The sequence below is a fragment of the Mytilus californianus genome, unplaced genomic scaffold (genome assembly GCF_021869535.1).
Source record: "Mytilus californianus isolate M0D057914Y unplaced genomic scaffold, xbMytCali1.0.p SCAF_1, whole genome shotgun sequence".
NCBI lineage: Eukaryota > Metazoa > Mollusca > Bivalvia > Mytilida > Mytilidae > Mytilus > Mytilus californianus.
The window spans coordinates 70470090-70497549 of record NW_026262581.1 but is presented as its reverse complement, the minus strand read 5'-3'; the positions used below and the strand labels follow the sequence as shown (position 1 = coordinate 70497549).

The 27460-nt window shown below is 31.4% G+C and overlaps 1 long non-coding RNA gene across 3 annotated transcripts in view; it reads left to right on the top strand.

The window, feature by feature from the left end:
* LOC127723331 (uncharacterized) overlaps positions 1-25655 on the top strand; it is a 70107-nt gene extending 44452 nt beyond the window's left edge. For 2 of the 3 annotated variants that reach the window (XR_007992006.1, XR_007992003.1), the window contains exon 3: positions 21989-25655. This is a non-coding gene — a long non-coding RNA (uncharacterized LOC127723331). Of the gene's footprint in view, positions 1-10611; positions 10700-12434; positions 12613-21988 lie in introns of those variants that run through there. The other variant, XR_007992005.1, reaches the window with a different exon arrangement.
* Positions 25656-27460: the final 1805 nt, after the last annotated feature.

Sequence of the window (27460 nt, the reverse complement as noted above, 5' to 3'; positions counted from 1 at the left end):
ATATACATAATTTCTTTACTACAAAAGACGTCCCTCATTAAATTAAAAATGAAATAAATATTGTTTGATACCTCTGCTGGTGGACTATCAGTCCCCTAGGGTATCAACAGCTCGCTAGTCAGTAATTCGGCACTGACCAGATTTATAACAAACCTTTCTAAACTTGTCCGTTTATAAATTTTGAAATTATAAAGAAACTAAGGTTTCTACTCCCTCAGGCAAAGTTGACCTTAGATGGATTTGGCTATGTTTTATGTGTTTTTTTGTAATTTAGCTCTTCAACTGTTTCGGTTCTTATACATTTTCGGCTTTCAAATATTCGGCTTTGAGCGTTCCCGGTGAAGGATAATTCAGAAAAGCGCGTTGGACGCATGAAACTATTTAACATATTGTTTTCATTTTTTTCTATTGTTAACAGTTTGTTAAAATATATACTGACGGATCTGAAGATCCGAAAAACGGAAAAGGCAGTTTTGCTTATGTAGTACCATCAATGAATACTAATAGAGGTTAAAGATTAAACTACAAAAAGAATGTCGCAATCTTCATATGTGAACTTACTGCTTTATTAAAGCCCTTAGTTGAGTACAATATAATAAACCAACAAATGTCATATTTTGACTTTTCTAAACAAAGTCTGGGGGTAAATGTACTGCTACAAAGGATATTTATTAGGTATACGCAGTAATGAATTGGCTGATGCACAAGCTAAAAAAGGTTCAGAAATAGAAAATATCTATATTAAAAGTCCTTAATATTACAAAGACGGCAATAAAACGGTAATAAAATCTTTTCTAAAATGTATGTGGTGAACAAGTAAGCCTAAAATAAACATGGGCGACATTTGTGTGATATCAAATCTATAAAAAAACTCTTTAGGTTTTTAATCTAAAATGATTTGAGTAAGGGAGATTATACTTTTTTAACCTCTGAAATGGATTTGCATAATTGAATAAACAAATATATACAATTGGGATAAAAGAATAAAACATTGGTGATCTCTGTTCATTTATAGATACATTTCACCATATTTTGCGTGAATGTCCAAAATATTCTGACAACAGAAAAATTATGATACAGCAATTACACAGAAATGTAGTTGCGTATCTCTCAAAATTAAACCTGTTTTTAGACAGTATAGAATGTAACCAGCCTTTTATTGATTTCGAATACTTTACACAAACTTTGAGCCATATTTAGATTAACCCCATAATATATATATGTTTGCATCTATTTAAGAAAAAAATCCAACAGATCATATATATATAAGAGTGGTTATATTCAACCAGGTCACTCTAAAAAAACAAAAATGAAATGTAACGATAATAATTAAATAATCATAAATTGTATATACCTATCGAAATGTACAAACAATCCTAGCCACCTCGAACTTAGATAGTTTTTAGATTTTACTATAATTTGACTGGCCATATCTATATTACATTGTTTCAGTACACACACTATGCCAGGTCCCACAGCAAATAACAATACTAAACTTTTGTTATTGTAGAAAAACAAACACGTGTAACACCAGCACATCCATACTCACATTAAGCACGTGTTTAAACACCCAATTACTCAGTCAAAAAAAAAACGCACGTGCGTTTAGACATGTAAAACAACAACACTACGTGAAAGAACTATGTTTTAAAAATCACCATTTAGTTATAACCTAATGACACGTGTACGCATAACTATCATGAATATCAAATATATATGGAAATTGCTTACCATTGGACTTTACATAAACATCATTCAGCAAATTAAAAGGTCTTAAGAACTAAATTTAAGTTTTACATTCATTTAGGAAAAAGGATTATCATTTTTTTCAATCATCGAACCATTTGATAACAATATTTCCTGCAGATCTTCAATCATATTTACATAAGATATATACATGCATATTAGCGGTGTCAACCAGTGGTCGCCCCTGGACTAGGTAGTCATGATATACGGGGTATGAAATTATGTTAAGTTTTTAACCAGTCTATCTAAAATGCTGTCATGTTGGACAGATGGTCTATGACAAAGCAAAGTGCATCGATTGTTTCCACTGAACAATATGATGTAATCCTTGTAAAGAGTAATTTAAAATTAAAATGTCCCTATTAATAGGCTTGTATGAAGTTAATATTTGTTTTTCTATTTCATTACTTCTTTGTTTCTTATTGTATTTAAAAAAAATGGATTATTTTGAGGGGTATATCATGAAACAGTTTTTTCACTTCCGGACTAAGATAGGGGCATGTTTGCTGCCTGACTGATCCCAAGACAGGAAACATGTCCATGTTTGGGTCCGGAATGCAATTAACCTACACTGCCATAGTTTTTATTTACCATGAGATAGTGCGTATACACGATTCTCGTGGGACCACTGGCTGGGGCAACTAATATGACTTATATTTTGATACAACTATCCCGCTGTAAAATATAAGTTCACTCATATATTTGTGTTCACCTTAGATGCATGCTCTTTAAGTAAACAGACATATTTACCAAGCAATAAAAAGGTTAACATTTTTTTCTCACGTAGAAAGCATATAAATGTAGAATCAATTGAACAAACATCATTCATAAAGACAATGTATTCCCAAATTAAGTTATCAGGGCGCAATTATCAGTTGGAAAGCCGTCAATCAAAGCCTATAACCTTAACCATAACCCGGCGTTTGCCGTTCTGCACATCAAATATAGTTAAGCTATTTCTCATAGTATCTGAGAAATGGACTTAAATACTAAGACTCAACACGGACCAATGAACCATTAAAATGGGGTTATGGTCAGATGTATCCTGCCTGCTGGACATCTAAACTTTAAAATCATTTTATACACCAAATATAATCTACCTATTGCTTAAAGTGTCTGAGACATTGACTTGACCTCGATAACCTTACCTTTATGAATGATCCATCTAATGAGGTCAACGTCAAGTGAACCCTATCAGGTCATGGCATTATGCAATATTATATTACTTGCAGACCAGACTGGCTGTCGTAACAGGTGGCTATACTTACGAATCAGTTACATCACTTACAGTATTCTATAAACATGTGTCAACTATATAAAATATATGAAATAAATCTTATTGCATGGTAATTATTGTGTCTCTTTGTCGCCACTTCACACGTTTTATAAGCATTTGCACTATTATGATGATCTTTTTAATACGTTTAAATAATTATTCTAATTTTACATTAAAGGCTTTTATTATATACACAAATACATTATCAAACAATCGGGTAAAATATTGTATCATTTTCAAAATACCTGTTTTCTAACAGGTTAGTGCATTTTGCGTTTAAATATATTGTCCTCTTTTGTAACTGAACAGTACTGACACCGAAATGTAACTAAACTGCATTTAGCCAAGCAAGACTTAATATGTTTGCAGTTATGATATTTTAGAATTTATAAAATAAATATTAATCAATTATTCCATGAAAGTTTCAAATTAAATTCATAGTTTTACAAAATGTATGACTTAGTTATAGTTTCAGTACACACACTATGCCAGGTCCCCATGCAAATAACAATACTTAACTTTTGTTATTGTAGAAAAACAAACACGTGTAACACCAGCACATCCATTTCCTCGGAATTCAGTATTTTTGTAATTTTACTTTTTATCCATACTCACATTAAACACGTGTTTAAACACCCAATTACTCAGTAAAAAAAAAAACGCACGTGCGTTTAGACATGTAAAACAACAACACTACGTAAAAGAACTATGTTTTTAAAAATCATCATTTAGTTATAACTTAATGACACGTGTATGCATAACTATCATGAATAATATCAAACCAGAATTTCGACAAAAACATTAATTACAGGAATGAATTAAGTAAAGAGCTTAACATATTTTTGAATAATACATGCAATATCAAATTATGTATCATCATACGTATATTATTGAGGATTTATTTTCTGCCCCCGTGAAAAAAGCATCAAAATTGTCATTAATTAGTTATATTTATTAAACGATTTGTTTTTATTGTAATATGTCCTACTGTATCAAAGTTAATCAATAGCTACATAAAAACATTATAATTATAAATACGATATATCTACAGCGGAACTTTTCAACCGGAATATAGAAATTGCTTACCATTGGACTTTACATAACATTATTCAGCAAATTAAAAGGTCCTAAGAACTAAATTTAAGTTTTACATTCATTTAGGAAAAAGGATTATCATTTTTTTCAATAATCGAACCATTTGATAATAATATCTCCTGCAGATCTTCAATCATATTTACATAATATATATATACATGCATATTAGCGGTGTCAACCAGTGGTCGCCCCTGGACTAGGTAGTCATGATATACGGGGTATGAAATTATGTTAAGTTTTTAACCAGTCTATCTAAAATGCTGTCATGTTGGACAGATGGTCTATGACAAAGCAAAGTGCATCGATTGTTTCCACTGAACAATAGGATGTAATCCTTGTAAAGAGTAATTTAAAATTAAAATGTCCCTATTAATAGGCTTGTATGAAGTTAATATTTGTTTTTCTATTTCATTACTTCTTTGTTTCTTATTGTATTTAAAAAAAATGGATTATTTTGAGGGGTATATCATGAAACAGTTTTTTCACTTCCGGACTAAGATAGGGGCATGTTTGCTGCCTGACTGATCCCAAGACAGGAAACATGTCCATGTTTGGGTCCGGAATGCAATTAACCTACACTGCCATAGTTTTTATTTACCATGAGATAGTGCGTATACACGATTCTCGCGGGACCACTGGCTGGGGCAACTAATATGACTTATATTTTGATACAACTATCCCGCTGTAAAATATAAGTTCACTCATATTTTTGTGTTCACCTTAGATGCATGCTCTTTAAGTAAACAGACATATTTACCAAGCAATACAAAGGTTAACATTTTTTTCTCACGTAGAAAGCATATAAATGTAGAATCAATTGCACAAACATTATTCATAAAGACAATGTATTCCCAAATTAAGTTATCAGGGCGCAATTATCAGTTGGAAAGCCGTCAATCAAAGCCTATAACCTTAACCATAACCCGGCGTTTGCCGTTCTACACATCAAATATAGTTAAGCTATTTCTCATAGTATCTGAGAAATGAACTTAAATACTAAGACTTAACACGGACCAATGAACCATTAAAATGGGGTTATGGTCAGATGTATCATGCCTGCTGGACATGTAAACTTTAAAATCATTTTATACACCAAATATAATCTACCTATTGCTTAAAGTGTCTGAGACATTGACTTGACCTCGATAACCTTACCTTTATGAATGATCCATCTAATGAGGTCAACGTCAAGTGAACCCTATCAGGTCATGGCATTATGCAATAGTATGTTACTTGCAGACCAGAATGTCTGTCGTAACAGGTGGCTATACTTACGAATCAGTTACATCACTTACTGTATTCTATAAACATGTGTCAACTATATAAAATATATGAAATAAATCTTATTGCATGGTAATTAGTGTGTCTCTTTGTCGCCACTTCACACGTTTTATAAGCATTTGCACTATTATGATGATCTTTTTAATACGTTTAAATAATTATTCTAATTTTACATTAAAGGCTTTTATTATATACACAAATACATTATCAAACAATCGGGTAAAATATTGTATCATTTTCAAAATACCTGTTTTCTAACAGGTTAGTGCATTTTGCGTTTAGATATATATTGTCCTCTTTTGTAACTGAACAGTACTGACACCGAAATGTAACTAAACTGCATTTAGCCAAGCAAGACTTAATATGTTTGCAGTTATAATATTTTAGAATTTATAAAATAATTATTATTCAATTATTCCATGAAAGTTTCAAATTAAAAGTCATATTTTTACAAAATAAAATTAAGAATGGAAATGGGGAATGTGTCAAAGAGACAACAACCCGACCATAGAACAGACAACAGCAGAAGGTCACCAACAGGTCTTCAATGCAGCGAGATGTATGACTTAGTTATAGTTTCAGTACACACACTATGCCAGGTCCCAATGCAAATAACAATACTTAAATTTTGTTATTGTAGAAAAACAAACACGTGTAACACCAGCACATCCATTTCCTCGGAGTTCAGTATTTTTGTAATTTTACTTTTTATCCATACTCACATTAAACACGTGTTTAAACACCCAATTACTCAGTAAAAAAAACGCACGTGTTTTGTGCGTTTAGACATGTAAAACAACAACACTACGTAAAAGAACTATGTTTTAAAAAATCATCATTTAGTTATAACTTAATGACACGTGTATGCATAACTATCATGAATAATATCAAACCAGAATTTCGACAAAAACATAAATTACAGGAATGAATTAAGAAAAGAGCTTAACATATTTTTGAATAATACATGCAATATCAAATTATGTATCATCATACGTATATTATTGAGGATTTATTTTCTGCCCCCGTGAAAAAAGCATCAAAATTGTCATTAATTAGTTATATTTATTAAACGATTTGTTTTTCATGTAATATGTCCTACTGTATCAAAGTTAATCAATAGCTACATAAAAACATTATAATTATAAATACGATATATCTACATCGGAACTTTTCAACCGGAATATAGAAATTTCTTACCATTGGACTTTACATAACATTATTCAGCAAATTAAAAGGTCCTAAGAACTAAATTTAAGTTTTACATTCATTTAGGAAAAAGGATTATCATTTTTTTCAATAATCGAACCATTTGATAATAATATCTCCTGCAGATCTTCAATCATATTTACATAATATATATACATGCATATTAGCGGTGTCAACCAGTGGTCGCCCCTGGACTAGGTAGTCATGATATACGGGGTATGAAATTATGTTAAGTTTTTAACCAGTCTATCTAAAATGCTGTCATGTTGGACAGATGGTCTATGACAAAGCAAAGTGCATCGATTGTTTCCACTGAACAATAGGATGTAATCCTTGTAAAGAGTAATTTAAAATTAAAATGTCCTTATTAATAGGCTTGTATGAAGTTAATATTTGTTTTTCTATTTCATTACTTCTTTGTTTCTTGTTGTATTTCCAAAATTGGGTAATTTTGAGGGGTATATCATGAAACAGTTTTTTTTTTCACTTCCGGACTAAGACAGGGACATGTTTGCTGCCTGACTGATCCCAAGACAGGAAACATGTCCATGTTTGGTTTCGGAGTGCAATTAACCTACACTGCCATAGTTTTTATTTACCATGAGATAGTGCGTATACACGATTCTCACGTGACCACTGGCTGGGGCAACTAATCTATACTATTAAAAGGAAGACCACATTTTGTGTGTCGCTTCTCTTCCTTCCACAATAAATTAATCATCAAGCCTCTGTGTCCTATAGGTATCATGCATAGTTCCATTTGACATCCTCGCTTATGATTATTCCGTTTAGGTTATTTTGGGAGGAAAACGAAATTAAAGGCGTCCGGATATATATTGTTTCCGTCATTGGACGGACTTTTAAGTCATAGACAAGACTTCCGTTTAGGATTGTTTAGAATTACACATAATTTTGGTAAATTTACAAACAACCCTTAATTCCTAGCTTGATTACATACAATGTTTTGGGTACCTGAGCTACAGGAACAGGTATCAAACATTCCTTTGGTCCCTGGAAGCAATAAAAATCCGATTTCCTGGGTCCCCTGGAATCGGTATATAATCATGCTTTATTTAAGAAATAATTCATGCAAGCCATATATTTGTTGAAAATTTTCACATGGCCTGGGTCGTTATATTGGAATTTCATCCCGAGCGTAAGCAAGGGATAAAATGAACGAATATAACGACCCAGGCCATTTGAAAATGAAACAAATCTATATAATGCATGAATTATTTTAATTCTAATATGGTAAAGTTTCCCATTAAAAATGTTGACGCCATTTCAGTAAAATATGGCGTTTTTGTGCACAAATCCCATTGCGACATCGTCGATTTATTGTGGTTGTGGTTTATCGAGTATTTTATCATGGCTCTATTCATATGACGTAATAAGCATCCCATATTAGAACTAATTTGCTTTTTCAAAAGTCAACACCTTATTAAGTCTGAAGCCATTTCCAGATTTCAGTAAAATATGACGGTTTTGTGCACAAATCACATTGTTTATTGAGTATTTTGTTATCATGATTATGGCTCTATTCATAATTCCAATCTTATTTGCAAATATCACATAATAATCCGATTTTATTAGTTGAATCCATTTCGAGTAACCGAAATTGAAAAAGTTAACATATCGATTATTCTGTCCTCTGCACAACGAAACAAAAAGCATGATGACAAAGCAACTTGCCTCCTAAAAATTGTGCGTTCATGTTACTACAAATAGTTGACCTTTGCGTTGACATTCTTTACATTTACATCCAATATTTTGAACTGGTGAAAAATTCAAATGTTATATTGACACCAGTTCATGTTTAAGATACTTTTGATACCTTTCTTGAAATTCTCCAGTCATCAAATCTTTTACAAACATTCACCCTACAACAGTTTACATACTTTCAACCACGCTCTAAATGCCCGCGATTTCGCGGGTGTGTTCTATTATGACTTATATTTTAATACAAATATCCCGCTGTAAAATATAAGTTCACTCATATATTTGTTTTCACCTTAGTCGCATGCTCTTTAAGTAGAAAGACATATTTACCAAGCATTAAAAAGTTTTACACATTTTTCTCACGTAGAAAGCATTTAAATGTAGAATCACCTGCACAAACATTATTCATAAAGACAATGTCTTCCCAAATTAAGTTTGGAGGGCGCAATTATCAGTTGGTAAATACTAAGACTTAACACGGATCAATGAACGATGAAAATGGGGTTATGGTCAGATGTATCCTTCCTGCTGGGCATGTAAACCTTAAAATCATTTCATACACCAAATATAATCTACATATTGCCTAAAGTATCTGAGACATTGACTTGACCTCTATAACCTTACCTTTATGAATGATCCATCTAATGAGGTCAACGTCTGATGAACCCTATCAGGTCAGGGTATTATGCAATATAGTATAACTTGCATACCAGACTGTCTGTCGTAACATGTGGCTATACTTACCAATCAGTTACATCACTTACTTTATTCTTTAAGTGTAAACATGTGTCAACTATATACAATATATTAAATAAATCTGATTGCATGGTAATTATTGTGTCTCTTTGTCGCCACCTCAAACGTTTTATAAGCATTTGCACTATTATGATGATCTGTTAATACGTTTAAATAATTAATCTCATTTTACATTAAAGGCTTTAATTATACACACAAATGCATTATAAAACAATCGGGTAAAATATTGTATAATTTTCAAAATAACTGTTTTCTAACAGGTTAGTGCGTTTTGCGTTTATATATATTGTCCTTTTTGTAACTGAACAGTACTGACACTGAAATGTAACTATACTGCACTTATCGAAGCAAGACTTAATATTGTATTTAGAATATTGAATCTAGTGTATATTATGAATAGATCTGATGTTTGGTTTGCAGTTATAATATTTTAGAATTTTTAAAATAAATATTAATCAATTATTCCATGAAAGTTTCAAATTAAATGCCATATTTTTAAAACATGTATGACTTTTAGTTGTCGTTGTTATCTTTATAATTCACAAGTTCTATCTCATTCTGCACGTTATCTATTAAACTCGAAACAGGTAATAGTTACGAAAACAGATAAATAACAATGATACAGTTTCCTATTACCACTGTTTACTATAAAATTAAAACAAGAAAACTTTTTTCGTGCAGTTTCCAATTGTACCAATAAACAGGTCAGACTAACTTCAGACACAATTATGCATGACAATTCCAATAAAGTAAATAAGAGGCAACATGAGTGTACAGATGAATGTTCAAATTGCATTATTCCATTTAGAACGTGTTCACATCAAGAGAATATCAAAACTTGGGAGAATCGTACAAACTCCAAAAGGAGCGAGGCCGTTTGGGTCAAATAGTAAAGAGTCTTTTCTTGTCATGCATTCTCGCTCTGCCATACACATGAAAATCAGCATTCAACAAAACGTCACTATAGGGAATAGGACACAATCTGTATATTTACAGACTAGTAAAACGGATGAAAATAATAGACCAAAAAATAATAACTACATGTAAAAGTAAGCATGGAACATAAGATAACAACACAGTGTCAAATTAAGGTACATGTACTTGTAATCATATGGTAATGCAAATTTGGCATAATTTGATTGCTTTTTGGTTTAACTGCTTTTAAGTATCAAAGAAAAGTGGACTTCAGAGAGTTGTGCCAGTGGCAATCATACCCCTTCGTCTTATTTATATATCCACACTTGCATATAAGTATGAATACTTTTGAATCATTTTAGTGATTAGACATGCTTATTGTATATTTATATGTGACTAGGTAAATATGGCCTGTTGCGTTGTTATTAATTATATCATGAAACAAGTTATGTTTACAGGTTTGTGTATCTTTCTTAATTTTGACATTCAAAACCATTCCTTATATATTGTTAAATATACTTTATTCTGATAATTATATAGCTATGGTATACACTGAAATATAGACAATATAACGATACAAATGTACATTTGTTATAGTAACATAAAATTACAGAACATTAGCAAGAGCATGCCAAACATTATAGAAAAAAAAATGTACACTAGTCTGAAAGGAATGGAATTCGCAATACTTTTGAATAATATCATGTAAGTAAGTATTGTTTCTCCAATTTTAATTTTATATTTCTCGGCCCAAATTTGTAGGGATGTGTGCTAAGATCGTTCATCATTTAAAAGATTTTGTTCGCAACGGTTGTCCAGATAGGAATTAGAATCCAATGCTTTTACTTTCCGCATGACCAACACTATCAACAGTAAATTGATGTAAACGTTCTGTAATAACTAAACAATCATCATCTAGCAACATCTTATATTGCGTTTCATCATCCAATTGATCGGAATATTGCTTGTTTATACTAGACTAAAGTATGTATCTGTGAAACCAAGCCGGAGAATATCGGCATATTCTTCCTTAAGAAAAATTTGTCTAGATTTCCTAAAACACACAGCGATTTTATACGCTGATTTTGTTTGCTCTTTAAGTGATCCAAATGGCAATCATCTGACCACAATTGCTAACAAACGACATGACAATAAAAACCATATCAAAACTATCACATGCCGCACTGCCATACAACTTTATATAATGATTAGTAACATTGTTCAATTGATTGTTCAGAAAAAGCAAGAAAATGTGAGATCATAATCGAATTTGACCAATGCAGAACTAAGATCAAACAAACCACACGTTGATTACATACAAAACAATCAACAGGTCAGGAAAAAGGATAAATCGGGTACGAATTAGAAAAATATATTCATATTATGGGAAAGTTGCACAATGAACAACGGACTATACATATTTTGTACTGATGGGTTAGTAATGTAGTAAATTGGAATGTATTTGTTATTTTGTTGTGTAGTCAAACTATATCTGATAAACAGAAAATGCATTTCTTCTCCGATCATGGTTTGACAGTGTCGACAAAAATGTCTATGTCAAGAAATATTAGCAAATCTACCGATTTCATTTGTAAACGTATAGACTATCATATATGTCTGTAAAACCAAGCTGGGGAATATCGCCATATTTCTTATTACAGAAATCAGCGAATCATTAAAAAAAAATCTAGATATCCAAAGACCAACAGTGTTTTTTATGTGAATTTTTGTTTTCCTTTTCACGCGATCCAAATAGCGATCTTCTGGCTAAAATTGCCACCAAATGACTTGCCAATAAAACCTATATCAAAAACATCTTTTGATTCACTGCTACAAAGCTTTATATAATGTTTAGTGAAATTTTTCAATGGATTTTCTGCAGTCCGACCAATTGTCTCGATTTCGTAAGCATTTGATTAAATTCTTTAATGAGTATGTAAACTGAATGAGTTAAAGCTTTTCTCCGGTTGAACATCGTCTCAACCTCAACAAATAAAGAAGTATGCAAAATATACATTGTCATTTGTTTAAACTGAAAAAAAATGTATATGTCATTTCATGATAATTCATAAAAATACGATTTCCTTTCTCTCAATTTTTGCTTTGAAACTAAAAATCTTTATTTAAAAAACTCTCGATCGCATGAAATGGGCAACTGGAGTTCATGACTATATAAAATGGAGATACACAACAACAGCATAACATAAGAATCTTATACCGACAAACATACGAATAATACAGATTATGAATAGTAACTGTACTGTTTGAATAAAAAGTAGTGACGATATACATTGATATACATGTGTACATGGTTAAAGGTCATATAAATTCCTTTATACCATTAAAGTATGTTATATATACAAATATAATTCGTCTCAAATTTAGCCCAGCAATGTTAAATCTTCAAATTTGCCTTAGCAAATTGTTTTTCTTCCCTTAGCGGGATTCGAACCCTTTCCTCTGTGACATCGTGGCAACACCACCTTCACCGTGTCCAGCGCCTAAGACCACTCGACCACCTAGGCTACATTACAATATAGCTTTCGGAGGTCAATGTAATGCCTTTCCTCGTCGGCTTTATCTAGGGTTGTAACACAGTATATGATGTATAGTGGCAAGTAGGTGGTGTATCTTTCAGATCAGCTTTTTTTGTCTGTCGTAAAGGAGGCTAAGTTAATTACCATGCCGCCACATCAAATTCTAATTTTATTATACACGTCAAAACATGTGACAACTTTATGACTGACATCGGATCACACGTGATGATACACGGCTAACACCATAATATACATATAATTCGTCTCCAATTTAGCCCAACAATGTTAGATCTTAAAATTTGCATGAGCAAATTTTTCTCCTTCCCTAAGCGGGATTCGAACCCTTGCTTCTGTGACATCGTGACAGCACCGCCTGCACCGTGTCCATGTCCTCAAACGAACAGTGTTGTTTACGTAGATTTGTATTTTGTTCTTTAAGTGATTCAATTGGCCCACAAATAAAGTGACAATAAAAAAAATTTCAAACTATCACATGCTTAACTGCTATAAAATTGTATACATGTATAATGTTTAGTAACATTGTTTAGACCAGATGTCTCAATATGGTGAACAATCCGGTCCAACATCTTTGCAACAAAAACATTACAAAAAGTATGCAAAATATAAACACCCTTTCTTTAAATCCGAGAAAAGATTTATATGATATTTCATGACAATTATCTAAAATAGGATTTATTCCTTTCGGAAGTTTAATCGAAACTTTATTTGAAAAACTCACAATCACATTAAATGTCTAACAGGAGTTCCTGACTATATATAATATAGATAGATAATAACAGTATAAAATCAGAGTCTTTTACCGACAAACATAAGAATAATACAAATTATGAATAGTTACTATACGGTTTGAATAAACAGAAGTGACGATATACATCAAATTGTAAACAAGCATATCACTGCCACTACCCAGCTTAAAGCCTCTTCCGAACATTTGAAAGTCCCTACTATGTACTGGTTACCTAAATTGCACAAAAAAACATTTAAATTCCGTTTCATCTCCGCATCTAGTAAGTGTTCTACTACTAATCTATCAGTGCTTCTTACTACCTCCCTTACTACTATCAAAGAACTTGTTATTAACTTTTGTAATAAAGCTTATGAAAATAATGGTATTAATTATTTTTGGAGTGTTAAAAATTCTTTAGAGGTTATAGATAAAATACATGCTTTTGATGGTCCTTTTAATTCTGTTGACAGTTTCTACTCTCTATACTACACTTCCACACAATCTTATCAAGAAAAAGTTTCATATTTAATTAAATGGTCTTTTGAAAAATCTCATTACAAATTTATTTGCTGTAACTCGTTTAAAGCCTTTTTCTGTAACGAAAAAGGAAAGTATGCTAGATACACTTACTGGAAATGTGAAGACATGATTGAAGCTTTAAATTTTCTCCTGTACAACATATATGTACGTTTCGGCGATAGAGTGTATCGACAAGTAGTAGGTATTCCTATGGGCACTAAGTGCGCCCCTTTAATAGCAGATTTATTCCTGTATTGCTATGAATATGTTTATGACCAAACTCAGTAAAGACACGTCATTGTTACATTTGATTGATACATTCAACAATACCTTCCGTTATCTAGATGATCTGTTTTCGTTAAATAATCCAGAGTTCTCTAAATATACTACCGAAATTTAACCAATACAACTTACTTTAACTAAATCTAACATAAACAGCAGTAGTTGTCCTCTTCTGGATTTGGACATTTCAATCTCTAAAGGAAAACTCCATACGAAAATTTCCGACAAAAGAGACGATTTTTCATTCCCTATTGTTAATTTTCCTTTTTTAGACGGCGATGTTCCTTTGGCTCCATCATACGGTGTTTATATATCCCAACTCGTTCGTTATGCCCGTGTGTGTAGTGATGTCAATAGATTTTAACGAACGTAATCAATGCATCTCTGGTAAATTATTAAATCAAGGATTTCGTTACCATAAATTACGTAAAACTTTTGCTAAGTTCTTTCATAGATACAAAGATTTGATTAGTAAATTTGGCTGTACTTGTAGAAAACTGATTAAAAACGGTATTTCACATCCTAAATTTTACGGTAATATTGTACTTAAAGCGCGGAAATCACTATGTGATCCGTGTAAACTCATCGAAACTTTAAACAAACTTATTAGTAAAGGTTATCTTACCAATGTTGTAATTAGATCTTTGAATATAGTTTACATTGGCACTAATATCGATTTTGTCATCAGCAAATTAAAACATAACTAAATTTGTATTTTTTTTTCAAGCGGGATGTATAAAGACACACCCACGTTCGTTTAGATCTATAAAGAGGATAAACTCCTAACTATCCTACTGTCTGTCGATACATTTATTTTTGGCATTGCACTAGTCATGTCTTCTTTGACTGTCCATGACGTTAAAATACTAAATCCCTGGGATGTGTTTTAGTTGATTTTAGTCTCTGATGCATGATTTTTTTCATTATTAATTGTTTTGGCTTTTAACTAGCTGTGAGTAACTGCGAGTACTCTCAAATCGTACTTTCTTGTTTATTTGACCTGTTGATAATAATTGTATTGCTTTTTTGTTATTTAATGTTATTCAGGGTTATATCTGGTCTATATATCAGCTTTGATAAGTATAACTATAAATTTTCACTTCGTACTATGAACATCAAAATAATTTGTTTTGTAAAAATATTTCCTTTCTTTATTGGTACTGTACACGTACACCTAACAACAAAATTATTTTCATTCACCTGTGTTTAAAGTTATTGCAAATGGCTAATATTTTTGTTCGAGCATATTGTTTTTCTTTAATTGTTTAACATTTCTTACCGATATAACATGTTACTTTTATTATTCTTCCCTTAGTTTATTTATTTTGTATTTACATTGTGTCATAGGTCAAATTTATTTGTTCAGTGTATGTTCAATGGTGGTAATATGTCCTTTGATTGAGTTAAGCTATTTCAGTTGATATTTTATAGTGTGTCTTTCTATGTTGTGATATTACATTATTGTTTCAGAAAAAGGGTGAAGGATTGGTACCATTAAAACGTTTAAACCCACTGCATTTGTTTGCACCTGTCTTAAGTCAGGAATCTGATGTTCAGTAGCTGTCATTTGTTGATGTGGTTCATAAGTGTTTCTCGTTTCTCGTTTTTTATATAGATTAGACCGTTGGTTTTCCCGTTTGAATGGTTTTACACTAGTAATTTTTTGGGGCCCTTTATAGCTTACTGTTCGGTGTGAGCCAAGGCTCCGTGTTGAAGACCGTACTGTGACCTATAATGGTTTACTTTTATAAATCTTGACTTGGATGGAGAGTTGTTTCATTGGCACTCATACCACATCTTCTTATATCTATGTACACAATAAAGGGTTTAATTAACCAGTTACTTAAAACACATCATAAATTGTATATGTACACTGGTCATTAATGCAGGTCTAATACAGAATAACCGGTTAATACAGAATTTTTACGAGTCGTACTACAGGATTTTAATAACCGCGTTTTTCTTAAAAAAAGGTCTCAGAAAATGGATGTGTGTATTACGTGAAATATTAGATTGCAACAAGCTTGATATTAAAGTTGTTGTTATTTTTCATATTTTATGAATTTTTTCTTTGAGTATATATAATTATGACCTGTAGAAAGAATGAATATTCAGAAATGTCAACCGTTAAAAATCATTTCTCTGTGGGCGCAGTCCGAAGAGAAAGAAATTTGCAAGGTTTTCAATCTTGGATATGTACCACTTCGAAGGTCCCAAATTTGTTTAAATATACCAAACTAACAGTAGAAGGGCTTTTCGCGAACCTTTAGTAAAACCTCTTGCATATGTTTTACCGTATTAACGAATTGTCAAAACACTCACTTTAAAGAATTATTTTCTGTCCTACATGCCTCATATGTACACCAAAGGAAGACTCTTTCTGTAAAATATTGATTACACTGAAAATGGCCGTTTGTGAAAGCTATCCCGGCACCAGATAGATTGCAACCACTTGTTTTTTTTCGTTACTTCACCGACTTCTAATCTGGTAGTTGCTCTTTTGTTTACAAACATCAGTTACGTCATTTTAATTAGAGACAAATCTTAAAAATCGAGTTGCTCAAATGGTTTTTACAGGCGAATAAAAGAGTAATTCATGGCACATTATTAATTGCATGGGCTATCGACATCCCTGGTGTTTTCATATCAATCCTGTATTATGTCCTCGTACAGTCGTATTAGGTTTCAATTAACTGTATTGGCTCCGGCTACGCCTTGAGCCAATACTGTTAACCTCGACCCAATACAACTGCCCTTAGACATAATACAGGATTAATATGAAACACTCATTTAATTACACTGTTATATACATTTTGTTATACTATTAAAGTATGTTGATATTTAAATATATATAGTATGGTAATGTTGCACAATCTTTTGTACTGATGGGTTAGTAGGGAAGTAACTTGAAATGTATTTTATCTCCAAACATATTCTGACAGCGTCTACAAAATTGTTTATGTCTGGATATATTAACAAATCAACCGGTTTCAATAGGATACCTAAACACTATTGCATTTATCCGTGAAATGAAGCTGGAGAATATCGCCATATTCTTTATTCAGAAAATCAACTAACGGTTGAAAACTTTCTAGATATACCAAAATAAACTGCATTTTGTACGTGTAATGTTGTCTTGCTCTTTAAGTGATTCAATGTTCTGTATATTTTCTGTTCCCAAACCAGTTATATAGATTTCGTGAACAAAATTGCTTAAATTATTAAATGGATATGTAAACTGAATAAAATGAAACTTTTCGAACATCTTCGCAGCCTCAACGACATCAGAAGTATCCAAAATAAATACTGGCATTTATTAAAAAAATGTATATGTCATTTCGTCATGATTGATAAAAATACGATTTACTCCTTTCTCAATTTTGACTTTGAAACTTTGAAACTCTCAGTGGCATTAGATGCGCAACAGGAGTACATGACTATACAGAACAGTGATGCACAACAACAGTGTAACATGTGAATCAAATAAAGACATACGTTAGAATAATGCAAAATATGAACTGTACTGTTTAAACAAAAAGATAGTGACGATATACATGTACAAAATAAAGGAGTATATACATTCCTTTATAACATAAAAGTAAGTTGATAGTTATATACCAATATATATATATATCTTTGAACGTTGTTTTCAATTTAGATTTGTTTATATTTTTTCGTTTGGGCTTCTATTATATGTGCCTTCAGGGTTTATATAATCCATTCATCCTATTTCGACTCTTCAAAATTCAAGAGTCTATCCTAAATTGAGGTAAGTTATATGGCCTTCCAAATACCGTTTCGATTCCTAACATCACTGAAGAGACATTACTTGTCGAAATCTGGATATGGTGTACCAATGTTTGCACCTCATGTTTGCGGTATACCATCTTTTCCGCAAGTTTATTGTTTTCTGTTTGGTATTGAATTAATAATTAAGATCAATTGTGTAACATCTGGTGATCCGTTTATTTGGCAATCGCAATGGCAGTCAGCAGGGTTTAAGAACATCTGTTGTTCGACCTGCTAGTCAAATGCGTTTTGTTAAAATATACTTTTTCACTTTTTTTGTCTTTTGGAAAATGTTGTTTGCGCTGTATTTAGACCCCTCTACCAAGAAATTTGTTTTGCATGCACACGTATAAAAATTGCGGTTTTTATTCAACGCAATCATAGGTTTGAACGTTGTTTTCAATTTAGATTTGTTGATATATATATATATATAATTCGTCTTAACAACAGCCCAATAATGTTAGATCTGTAAATTTGCGGAAGAAAATATTTTGTTCTTCCCTGGCCGGGATTTGAACTCAAACTCAGACTCAAGCGAATATATATATATATGTGTGTGTATTAAAGGAATGCTGCACACTAACAACAACCAATACATCTAATGTACTGAGGGTTAGTAGTGTATTAAATTGGAATGTGTTTTTTTAAATTTGTTGCGAAGTAAACTATTTCTGTTTGGTTAAATACAAATAGAAAATGCATTTTATCTTTAATCGTATTTTGACAGTGCTGATAAAAATGTTTATTTCTGGAAATATCAGCCGATGCATGAAACTTAAAACTATCTTACGTGTCGGTAATACCAAGCTGGAGAATACTGCCATATTTTTCATTTCAAAAATCAACGACCTGGTGAAAATTTTCTAAATATCTTAAAACGAACAGCGTTTTAAACGTAGATTTATGTTGTGCTCCTTTTGTTATCCAAACCGCGATTCTCAAATTTGCCCACAAATGAAATGACGATAAAATGTATATCAATACTATAATATGCTTGACTGCTACAAAACTTAATACAATGTTTAGTAACATTGTTCAATGCATTTTCTGTCGTCGAACAATTTTCTCAATATCGTAAACAACATCGATTAAATATTTTAATGGGTATTCAAACGGAATAAAGTCAAACTTTTCTCCAGTCAAATTTTTGTTTTAATGTCTGGTAGATTGTATAAGGATGGAAAAGTAAAGGTCAAATCCGGAACAAAAAATACGTAAATACAAATTAAAATGATTTGCAATTATATATGTTTATATTATAGTATATTTGTATTTGTAATTAGCTAACAATTATAAAGTAAAACTTATCTTTAAAACATCCTGTTCTTAAAGATATTAATATATCAGGGTACCTTGTTTGTGAAAGGTGTAGCAATAAGGTTATTGTAACAGCTTTAGACCAATAAATCAATTATCATAGTAAAAAAAAAAAAAAAAAAAAAAAGTAAATTTTTGTTTCAACATTAGAAATACAAGATGTATGCAAAACAATGCAAAATATACACAACCATTTTTCAAATTTGAAAAAAAAAAATATAAATATATGACATTTCATAATAATTATTCAAAATACGATTTACTTCTTTTGCCTTGATGCCTTGAAATTTACAAAAAGTAAAATAACAAAAATACCGAACTCCAAGGAAAATTCAAAACAAAAAGTACCTAATCGAATGACAAAATAAAAAGCTCAAACACATCAAACGAATGGAAAACAAATGTCATATTCCTGACTTGGTACAGGCATTTCCTTATGAAGAAGATGGTGGACTAAATCTGATTTTATAGCTAGCTAAACCTCTCACTTGTATGACAGTCATATATAATTACATTATAATGACAACAATGTGTGAGTAAGACAAACAGACATAATAGGTAAAAATGTCAAAATTGGGGGTACATCAGTCATCATTGTGTTATAATCTTAATCATAATAAAAAAAAAAATCAAAGAAAAACAAAATGGCACCAAAAAACTCTATAGAAAAATTACATAAGCAAAAATGAAAGACGAAACTACAAAAATGACCATAGCACAATAACACAATGGCCAAAAGTATATACCAAAAATGGACTAACCAGTAAAGGTTAAAAATATACAAAGAAAAATAAAAAAAACACACTATAACACGTAAGTAAGATGATAAACAACGTCAGTACCTATAATCTATACTTCAAGACCATCATGTATTATTTGTAAAGTAAATACGGAATAATTATTAACAAGTTCTTGGTATCTTCCGATGACTTTTTATAAAAAAAGACGAGACGTTCTTTGACATAACAAGGGTTCATCAAATTTCTGCTGAGTCACTGGTGACGTGTTATAAAGTCTGGGTCGCAGCTGTAAGCTCATGAATACCGAATGAGTTGGGAAATATATATAACCCATATGCAGGTGAAGTTGGTATATTGCTGCTTATGTGGAGAAATTTATAATTTCAAAATTAAAATCGTCTCGTTTGTCATATATTTTGGTATTAACATGACCACTAATGTCAAATTCGAGGTATAAGTCTGGGAACGAAGAGGGAAGTCGTTTCTGTTCTTTCTCTAATCTCTAGATCATTAGGATATATTAATGGAACCCAACAAGAAAAGTTTGGATTGCTAATGGAAAAACATCATCAATATATCCGAATGTGAAATTAAATGATATGGTTTCTTTGATTTTCTTCAGACTCATATGAAAATAAAAAGAGGTAGGCTAGGAGAAGCAAACTTTAAGTACAAAAATCGCAGTCGCACTAAATGCACAACATGAGTACTGGCTGTATAAAATATAGATACACATTTCCACTATATAGATATATATTAAAATAATACAGAATATGAATAATACAGTATAACCTGTGACAAACTCTGATAAATGTTCACCATCTACAATGTCCAACATCAAGTAATCCTTCTGCAAAAAAAACAAAACAAACTATACTTAAAATCATTACTGAAATGTCAAGCAAATTAAACACAACATGGTAAATAAAAAAAAATGATATATGCATACTAATGTATGTTATGCTTGTCAAAACATGAAATAGTGTCCAAAACGTATTTATTTTTGCTCTAGGGAATAAATCAAAACTGACTGCAGATACCAATTTTGATAGTTAATCAGTATAACATTAATCTATATAAAGCATAATAATTGAATAAATACAAATGCCAAATGTACACAAAAAGTGATGAATCAAATTATTACTACCAGTTATAAATCAAAACCGAACAAAATTATTTTAGGCAAGGCAGTAAATTCTTATTTTCAACGGTTCTACAGCCCATTTATACTTATATGTGCTAAAAATGACATTCATAGACAAAAATTAACCATGTCTGGAAATATGATTTCTTCTGTTTAAGGGGGGGGGGGGGAGGGGGGTTATAATAGAAAGCATTGTCGGCCACAGTGAATTTTGGAGGGAGTTTGAGTCCATCTGTCTCCTAACGTGGAATGAAATAATTTTCAGGGAATAGACCAATGGATATTGTATAACATATCTAAAATCCAATGTTGGCAAAAAATGCAAGATATTGAATTTTACATCAACCTTTCCTATATTTTGATATATTTCTGAATTATCTAAATTCGTATATAACCCGGTAATTCTATGCTATAAATTAACATAAGACCTGAATTGCATAAAATATCTTGCATGACATATTTAACATACATATTGTCATTATTGTTATGTTTAATTGCCAAGCAAATCCTTTAAATAGGGAAAACACATTCGGAGGAGTTTTATGAGTTAACTTCCCTTATTTACACTCTCTATTATGGAAATAGAAAATTACCATAAGTTGTCTCTCATGCAGACTTCTCATATTTACTAGAATTTTTCTGGAAAATCAATAAATTAGGACACACTAACAAAACCTATTTCACAGTGAAATAAAAACACAAATGTATATTTGAGTGGATTGCAGTGTCTGGAAAGAAGTCAAAGAGAACCTTTAAAGTTTATAATTACTTATTTTCATATCACACCAGATTTTTGTTTTAGATTTATGCTAGATTGCTTCATTTAAACATATGCCAGCAACATTAACACTATGTTGGCACTTATCGCAGAGGAAGTAAACTGAAGTGTTGCTACTCAAAATATACAACTTTTAACAGGGCAACAGTAGACAGATGTGCCTCTCAGAGAGTCTGCAAGGAATACTGGTTGGCGTCACAAGGTTATCAACAAAAAACAGGTCAAAAGTAAAATAGCAAAAATACCGAACTTTAAGGAAAGTCCTTCATCAACATGATCAAATGGCAAAATCAAAAGCTCAACACATCAAACGAATGGAAAACAACTGTCATATTCCTGACTTGGTATAGTCATTTCCTCATGTAGAAAATGGTGGATTAAACGTGATTGTATAGCTAGCTAACCTCTCACTTGTATGACAGTCGAATAGAATTCCATTATATTGACAACAATGTGTGAGCAAAACAAATAGACATAATAGGTAAAAATGTCAAAAATTGGGTTACAGCAGTCAACATTGTGTTATAATCTTAATCACTATAAAAACAAATAACAATTTCAACAATGAAAACTAAATGGCATCAAGACACTATACGGACAAAGTACGTAAGCAAAAATGAAAGACAAGAATACACAAAATTACCATAGCAAAATAAAACAATGGCGGGATGTATAAATCACTAGCCACGCCAAAAATGGACTAAACAGTAAAGTTTAAAAATATACAAAGACAAAAAAAAACCACACTATAACACGGAAAAATATCCCCTTTCCATACACATACACATATATTGAATAATGAAGGACTATTTGATTTTTGGGGAAAGCGAGAGGATTGAGCTTGGAAAATTTTAGCAAATATCAAATATAAGTGTTTTCCGGATTAAATTATTTATTTTTGCCATAGGCTGATTTAAATCAATTATGTTTACACAAGCTAGCATCTGAAGCAAACACTTTTTTCCTTACCTTCTGCAACAAACTATGTACTTCAAATTATTGTAATTATTGTAAAAAATTCCTTTCAAATATTATCCAAGCACCCCCACCCCCCTCTTCCAGAATATTTAACAGTCATCCCCCAGGAAAAAGGACTAACAAAATTAGCACAACATTGTAAATTTTATTTTGCTATTTTTGGGGGAGTATAGACTTTAACTGGGTGTTTTTCGGAGGAGGGGGTCTAAATCTTGTATTTACATAGGTTTTCTATTACAAATCTTTCAATTTTAGCAGATATAAGGTATGTTTGTTTGGTCTATTTGGGAAAGTTATTTTTGATGGGTGTGTCGTTAGTTTTTTTTTAGAGGCCGACATTCATTTTCTCTGTCAGAAGAGTCGTCCTACAATATATTTAGATTTAAATTTACCACAGAATGATTGAGAAAAAGCAATTGGGTACTGTATAACGTACATGTTTTTCACTCTTTTCTGGGATGTTTCCTATATCTTGACCATGTTTTAGAATAAACCCTTTTCAATTTTGTGAAAAGTATTCTTGTTCAAACTATTTTTAAAATTAAAACATGCATTTTATTTGCATTTGAATCTGTATTTGGATCATGTGAAAAAAACTGCATAGAGTGTTTTAGTAATCAAATTACAAAACAAAAACACCTTAGAATATCATAGTTTGTAATTTATCAATGTCCTCATCAGACTGCAGTTTAATGATGCAAAGATTGTACAGTAAACAACAATTTGTTATTTGGAAATATTCAAGTTTATTCTTTTGGTAAGCACATTCTCTTATATTATTCTTGCATCTCTTATTCTTGAATATATATATATTTGTTTTGAACATTTTCTTTTTTTGTTTCAATTTCTTTTTTTTTATTTTTATTTTTGCAAATATTTTACTACATACTTCATGTGTATGCAGCATCCGGGACAAGCATCACAATTATCTGTAAAAAATAATATTATTATACAATGTATAAAATCGGTTTGACACTGGCTTGTTGTATCTTGTGTAAGATATTTTAGGCGTCTGTCTATATTAAGATTTACAATATTATGATGTTTTTTTTATTCCAGTTTCAACATATAGTTTTTCTGCGTTTCTTCTACTTTGTTCAAAATTTTTAGTTACATCAACTGCTCAAGGGAGAAAACGTATAGGTTTTATACCTGTCAATGAAAATACGCATATTTTTGGTTGATCAAATGCTTTATAACTTTTATCTTTGTTTTTTTTTTCAGGTTCAGGTTAGAACTGTGACATTCAATAGATCAAATTAAGTATAGCCGCACATTTATGAATATGATATGAGTTAAGTAATATCTGTATATTTTGAAGTATGATCACATCAAATTGTAACAAATTAGCATTGGTCGCGTGGAAACCTTCTCAATACCAATAAACATGTCAATATGTACTATTATAGATTCGTTAAACAAAAATATCAAATCTTGAGCAGATCCATCATTCATGTTTCCTACCAATGCCCCTCCCCCTGTCGATCCTTTTTGGAATGTTTGCCAAATTTTCCAATCCATAAAAACATATGGGAAAAAAACAACACTTAAAAGAACAAATTGATAATTTGCACAGACTCACAGAAAGTCGTAATTGAGAGACAGTGGCAGGTAAACAGATTCCAAAAAGAGGTTTTCAGGTTCAAAATTTGATATTTGTGTATATTTCAGAAGAAATCACATGCCTTGAAAAGCAGATATTTAAAATGCGAATTTTCTTAGTTACACACAAGAAGACTGTGGAGTCTTACACTTAAAGTTTATTTTTGATGACCAATAAAAATCCTTGTTACAAATGAATTGCATAGGAATGATCAAAACAAACTCCATAAAAAACAAAAATGACGGATCAAATTCTCGGTACGCTTGTCACTCTCTACTAGTAGTAACCTGTGCATTGTTCGAAAAAAGCAATGTCAGAAAAAAATAAAGTCCGTTTTGAGGAATGGGACCTTTTACAACAATATGTATCTAGTCAATCTTGAGAAAAAAAAATCATATTGGGCTACATGCTCTGAAATGAAAGTTGTCATGAATTACAACATTATTCCATATATTATGATAATTTTGTTATGTTATGTAGGTACAAATACCATTAATTGAGAAGAGAAAACTCAGATGGAGGATATAATGTAACAGCAGAAACTGAAGATTTTCCCAGCACAAAATAAATTGCAGACACTGATGATAAATCAGATGACGATCCATTATGATGAGCACAAAGGTTCTGCTAAAACCAGTTTGAACAACTTATTTCACTATTACAGAAGGATGGGCTCTTAAGATTTCTATTAACCATTGAAGCACTTCAATAGCTAGGTTAAGAAATGTTTACATTATATATACATGGAATGCAATGCTACAGAAAAAGACCAAATGTTGATCAAACATGTAACATTTTGAAACTATTAATGAACGATGATGGAAGAAAAAAAATGAATTACGATAAATCGGTAACCACATCTTAAGTTAGGGTTTTATTTGTCATCTTTGTTAAACTTGGATCTAAAGATCCAGCAAAGTTACAACTGAGAATTTGAATGCAGTTGATCATGAACATTTGCAAAAAGTAAAATCACAAAAATACTGAACTCCGAGGAAAATTCAAAAAGGAAAGTCCCCAATCAAATGGCAAAATCAAAAGTTCAAACACATCAAACGAATGGATAACAACTGTCATATTCCTGACTTGGTACAAGGCAGAAATGAAAACTGTTGATATTCATGCTGTTTTCTTCGACTTGGCGGTGTATATTATTATACAGTTATCAAGGAGATTTGAATTTTACATTTTTTTATTGTTTCAGACACAGACCAGTATAACTAACGAATAGCTTTGATATATGTATTTTTGATTTAAATAAAATGAAAATCATTGAAAAAATGTTGTTTAATGTACATACAAAATCAGAAAATTATAATCTACTTGAAGGAAAAAAGTGCTTTGGGGGGGGGGGGGGGGGGGGGAGGGGGGAAGTGTGCATATTGAAAATGTTGAAAGTGTCAACTCTGACTTAAAGATGAAGAACAGCAACAAAATATCTGTTCATTTGCTGGTATTTCATCATGTATTAATTGTCAAACACCTTGGCAGATGTCGTTTCATGAATCTATGCGAACAATTCACCAATTTAGATATAGTGATAGGTGAGTTGATAATGTACTTCCACTTGTCTTATTCATTTTGAAAGATTCATAAAAGTATCAATAATATGAATAAGCCTTAGACCCTAAGCATTCTTCCTTTAACAAATAATAACACAGGCCAGAAAGGCCAGCTTTACCTTGAACATTGTTGATCCTTTTGTTCAATTACGTATTATAACTCTGCTTGTGAAAAAGGGGAATATATAATTTTCATGAGGTCTGTCTGTCTTTCTGTCCATCTATTTGTTTTTAAAATATCTGCAATCCTTAAGATTGCATTTCTGTAAATATTGACAATGCAATTTCCCATAGGAACTCCCTTTACGGCTAAAACTGCACCACTTTTACTATGAGGTCAAAATATAGGGCTGTGCGGCATATTTTCAACGTTTATACGCCCCGAACTTCTAAGATTTTAAACTAACACTCAATTTCTTAACTACCCTACCTTAACAGTAGGATTACCACAGATTTCAATATAAACAATATGCATATGTATATTTACTGGTAACATTCTCAAGTTATGTATCTATGAGATGAAACATAGAGATCATAACTGGGATCCAGTTTGTAAACAAAATTAATTATCCATGAATATTCTATATCTCCCCAAAAGAGGCGTGGTTTGAGAAACAGCTGTATTTACAAAGTGCAACCTATACAAACATTTATTCAAATAGAAAACTCTTAAATTATAGCATTTACAAGTTAAATTATTTGTTTAATGACCCAGGGGGTAGGCAATTTTCTCTGTTTTTTGCCCCTCGGGCCTCAAATTTCCTCAATTATTTTGCTGTTTCTAGCAATATGAAATATTTGGTACATATTCAGGATAGAGCACACTAATGTATATTTGTTGAGATATTTATGTATTTCTAGCTTGATTTTGTTATGCCGCGGTGACAAAAAAGCAGATTTAGGTGTTACGGCTTACTTTTGGGTTATCGACAGGAAAAAAACACCCCACCAATAATATTCAGGAAGGATCTATGAGTTGCAATGACTGCGAAGAGTAAATATAAGCACTTCTCAACAATTCATCTTACAAATATGCATACATTATGAATTTATTTTGCATTCATAGTTAAGTCCCAGGATTTTCTCAATCTTCATGAAATATTTATAAAACTTCATATTTGAGTTAATTTCATTAAAATCTGTGAGATAAACCAAATTTGGATAAATTCTGTGTGTTCTCTTTTTTTCACCCAATATAGGTTGCATTTCTATAAATATTGACCATGCAATTTCCCATGGGAACTCCTTTTACGGCTAAAACTGTACCACTTCTACTATGAAGTTTTGAAAAAAAATCATATCCTAGAATGGAAAGTTCATATGCACTACTACTTTTTCAAAGGTCAAAATATAGGGCTGTGCGGCATATTTTCAACGTTTATATGCTCCGAACTTCAAGAGTTTAAACTACCACTAAGTTTCTTAACTACCCCTACCTTAACAGTAGGATTACCACAGATTTCAATATA